The sequence below is a fragment of the Procambarus clarkii genome, chromosome 36 (genome assembly GCF_040958095.1).
Source record: "Procambarus clarkii isolate CNS0578487 chromosome 36, FALCON_Pclarkii_2.0, whole genome shotgun sequence".
In the NCBI taxonomy this organism is placed as follows: domain Eukaryota; kingdom Metazoa; phylum Arthropoda; class Malacostraca; order Decapoda; family Cambaridae; genus Procambarus; species Procambarus clarkii.
The window spans coordinates 5459763-5465091 of NC_091185.1; positions in this window are offsets into that span (position 1 = coordinate 5459763).

Below are 5329 nucleotides of genomic sequence, written 5' to 3' on the forward strand. Positions count from 1 at the left end.
AGACCATTTTTCACCCCAGATGTCAATTATAGACCTTTTTCCACCCCTAATGTCAATTATACACCATTTTCCACCCCTTGATGTCAGTTATACGCCATTTTCCACCCCTTGATGTCAGTTATACGCCATTTTTCACCCCTGATGTCAGTTATACGCCATTTTCCACCCCTTGATATCAGTTATACGCCATTTTCCACCCCCTGATGTCAGTTATACGCCATTTTCCACCCCCTGATGTCAATTATACGCCATTTTCCACCCCCTGATGTCAGTTATACGCCATTTTCCACCCCTGATGTCAGTTATACGCCATTTTCCACCTCTGATGTCAATTATACGCCATTTTCCACCCCTTGATATCAGTTATACGCCATTTTCCACCCCCTGATGTCAGTTATACGCCATTTTCCACCCCCTGATGTCAATTATACGCCATTTTCCACCCCCTGATGTCAATTATACGCCATTTTCCACCCCCTGATGTCAATTATACGCCATTTTCCACCCCCTTATGTCAGTTATACGCCATTTTCCACCCCCTGATGTCAGTTATACGCCATTTTCCACCTCTGATGTCACTTTTGTGTCACTCTCTCCACCCAGTCACTTTGTCTTTTATTGCCTTATCTCTCCCCCTCGTCTCTATCAAACTCCCTTACCGCTACCTCATGGCTTTATCGCCTTAGTCTGGGCGCATATTTTGCCTGTAACCTCGTTTCATTCTGGCTGAATTCGGACGGAGTTGCCGCTTGCTGATATGGTTTCCCTTTTCGTGTTTGGCTCTGTCATACAAGAGTTGTTACATTCTTGTACAGCCACTAGTACGCGTAGCGTTTCGGGCAAGTCCTTAATCCTATGGTCCCTGGAATACGATCCCCTGCCGCGAAGAATCGTTTTTTCATCCAAGTACACATTTTACTGTTGCGTTAAACAGAGGCTACAGTTAAGGAATTGCGCCCAGTAAATCCTCCCCGGCCAGGATACGAACCCATGACATAGCGCTCGCGGAACGCCAGGCGAGTGTCTTACCACTACACCACGGAGACTGTCATACTTCCACGTTTATTGTAGTTCTTGCTTCGTATTCTGTATCGTCGCTTGCTTCGTTCGTTACGTGATTTTATGATGTGCTTTCGCTGTCATTGCGTGCCTCTTCTGTCTTTCTGTTATTCATCTTCTGCTTGTTCTAATTCACCGCTCCCTTCTTCATCCCATACTTTGTTGTATCATCCACTATTCCTCGTTTTTTCATTCGCTGGGTGATCCGATGCCTCATCCGATGCCCTTCTTCTTCCATTGCTTCATTCCATGATTCGCTTCCTCCGTTCTTTTATCCTTCCTTCCCTGTATCATTATCAACCATTGAGTTGATTGGATACATATAATAGTAGGGAGAGACATAGAGGGGAGACTGAGAGAGTTTACTGGAACACAAAGTTAACCAAGATAACACGTGACTGTGTACTAAGATTATCGTCTGCAAGCACAATATTACTCTTACTAGCCGCGTCCAACAGCCTGGTTGATCAGTCCAGCAACCAGGAGGCCTGGTCGACGACCGGGCCGCGGGGACGCTAAGCCCCGGAAGCACCTCAAGGTAACCTCAAGGTAAGGTACTATTACATAAAAACCCACACTTGCGTATATGTGAAATTTATGTATGAATTTTACACCAAGTCCTTACATGAATGTCACATATACACAAATGTTGGGGTTTTTATCCTATGGTATTATGACTGTGAGAAGTCATTAACATTACTAATTACAGTTACGCAGACGAGGAGTCACAGTAACGTGGCTGAAATATGTAGACCAACCAGACCACACACTAGTAAGTGAAGAGACGACGACGTTTCGGTCCTGGACCATTCTCAAGTTGATTGTGTTACTATTACATATACAGTTACTATCTGATAGGTTATGGAAATAGAAGATCTGAAGGCTCTCTTCTCTACCTCCAACCCTGTCTATTTTGCCTGACACAGCACACATAGGGAAGATAAGGAGCAATGCTGAACCGAAGCTCAGTGAACCACACTAACTCACTACTTCTGATACTTCTATTAATACTACCTCTACAACCATTGTTATTGGTATTAGAAGAACCAACATCAAGACTATAACTCTTATGCTATCTATACTGATATATGGTATATGGTATATGCTGCCGTTGTGTGTGTGTGTGTGTGTGTGTGTGTGTGTGTGTGTGTGTGTGTGTGTGTGTGTGTGTGTGTGTGTGTGTGTGTGTGTGTGTGTGTGTGTGTGTGAGTGTGTGTGTTTTACCTCAAGGCACATTCACCAACTGACCGAAATATCGAAGATTCCGTCGGACGCAAAACACGCACGCACAATGGGCCTAGCCCCGCACGCGACCCGCAACATAAAGCAAAACAAAAGATAACTCACAGCTGGTGTTTGCGAAAACTTACATTTCACTTGACATTCCCAGAGGACGTTACACAAGGAAACTTCTAGATTGTTGTGGAGAGTCGCGCTCCTCTGCTGTGGCGGGACGCTACCCGGAGATCCACCAACACTCCTGCAAGATTTTCCCAAATATCTCCTTTGTAATTTACGACAACGTTGAAGGATGTAAACCATATTTGGATACTTGGTCTGGGGAGGATGAAGAAACCATTTTTATTTTTATTTTTTGGGGGGGAATTTGGTATTTTTTTGTAAAAGAATATTTTTTTGTGTCTGAGCTCATTGAGCTCATACCGTAAGTATTCAGGATTATGAGATTCGTCACTTGTAGCCACCTGCCACAGGTAACGGCAGCCACCTGCCACAGGTAACGGTAGCCACCTGCCACAGGTAACAGTAACCACCTGCCACAGGTAACGGTAGCCACCTGCCACAGGTAACGGTAGCCACCTGCCACAGGTAACGGTAGCCACCTGCCACAGGTAACGGTAGCCACCTGCCACAGGTAACGGTAGCCACCTGCCACAGGTAACGGCAGCCACCTGCCACAGGTAACGGCAGCCACCTGCCACAGGTAACGGCAGCCACCTGCCACAGGTAACGGTAGCCACCTGCCACAGGTAACGGTAGCCTCCTGCCACAGGTAACGGTAGCCTCCTGCCACAGGTAACGGTAGCCAAATGCCACAGATAACAGTAGCCACCTGCCACAGGTAACAGTAGCCACCTGCCACAGGTAACAGTAACCACCTGCCACAGGTAACAGTAGCCACCTGTCACAGATAACAGTAGCCGCCTGCCACAGGTAACAGTTGCCACCTGCCACAGATAACGGTTGCCACCTGCCACAGTTAACGGTAGCCACCTGCCACAGGTAACGGTAGCCACCTGCCACAGATAACAGTAGCCACCTGCCACAGATAACAGTAGCCACCTGCCACAGGTAACAGTAGCCACCTGCCACAGGTAACGGTAGCCACCTGCCACAGGTAACGGTAGCCACCTGCCACAGGTAACGGTAGCCACCTGCCACAGGTAACGGTAGCCTCCTGCCACAGGTAACGGTAGCCACCTGCCACAGTTAACAGTAGCCACCTGCCACAGGTAACAGTAGCCACCTACCACAGATAACAGTAGCCACCTGCCACAGGTAACGGTAGCCACCTACCACAGATAACAGTAGCCACCTGCCACAGGTAACGGTAGCCCCCTGCCACAGGTAACTGTAGTCACCTGCCACAGGTAACGGTAGCCACCTACCACAGGTAACGGTAACCACCTGCCACAGGTAACAGTAGCCACCTGCCACAGGTAACAGTAGCCACCTGCCACAGGTAACGGTAGCCACCTGCCACAGGTAACGGTAGCCACCTGCCACAGGTAACGGTAGCCACCTGCCACAGGTAACGGTAGCCCAACCTGATCCTGACAAGCACTGTGGCGAAATGTCTGGTCGACGTTTCGTGCTGCCAATGTATACAAAGAGGCCAAGATTCATTAAACACATATACATGTGCACTTGCGAAACCTATACATCTTTACTCAGTAATGAGGGCTTTGTTTATATTGATTAAACACCTGTTGATCTCCAAAGCACTATGAGAATGCTCTTAGCGATAATAACCTTTGGGTTGGAAGCTTTGAAGCTCGTAGCCTGTTTAATAAATGTAAACAAAGTTACAAAAATTATTGAAAGATGTTGACTTCTAGGGATAATTGCTTATTTTTGTGATCTTCAGTCAATCAGTGTCTGTGTTAAATGTCCAATCAGGTTTGACTCATTGCGGTACTATAGTTTGACAACAGAGATGGTGAACTTTGTGAAGGACATATCTGGTGATGTGGACATGTATTCAAGAGCTGACTGGACATGTATTCAAGAGTAAACATGTCCTCAGACAGCTGGCTCTACATGTATTCCAGAATGAAATGTCCTCAAAAAGGCCAGCTGGACATGTATTCAAGAGTGAACACGCTGCATCAAAATTCCAGGACCGTCCAGCACCCTTCTCCTCTCTTTAAAAAAGAATTTCATCCTTTTCCTTTCCAGGAAGTGAAGTCCGGGTGGGCCGGGACTACTGGGGAATCAGATTACATCCAATTTCCAGTTCTAACTTAGTTCTGTTCCAGATATAAAATAAGTGTTCAATTTAATCACTGTCCTTAACGTCTGATCTACATTCAGAAGTTGAGATCTAGTCTCGTCTATTTCTATTTTCTATTCATCTAAGCTATTCCTATCTATTTGCTGTCACGTGATAGACAAAAGACGTCATAAGTGTTATTACAAATTATTTCATGTTCTGTAATTATAATTAACATTGTGAAAGTGTTTCAAAAGATAAAAATACTTTGAGTTTTTTATGATTTTGAATTGATCGCGATCAATAAAAATATATATAATAATCCAATGAGTAACAGGCATAAGTATGCCCCAGTTTAGTGTGATAGAACCTTCCCTGAGAGATATTTACTTCGAAGGTATCCAGAGGTTGATCCCAGATGCTTGGGATAGGGAAATTGTTACAGGTTTTGTCTTACGAGAAACATTGAAGGGAAAGTTTATCACGTCAGAGTAATTCTGACGTGATATTTCAAAATATCAACAGAGGTAGATGGAATGCAAAGCAACAGAGGGAGATGGAATGGAAAGCAACAGAGGGAGATGGAATGCAAAGCAACAGAGGGAGATGGAATGGCAAAGCAACAGAGGAAGAGGGAATGTAATGGAATGGATCTTTAATAGGATTTATGGTCTCAATTTCCATGCCAACAGAACTGTTTAAGACCTTCAAACGTCTTAAACAGCCAGACTTCTTGTTTTGACAAAAATGGCAAAGTTTTGCCTCACCAGAAACATTCGAGCCCATTAGAACACCTTAACTATCGAGACAAATACACAT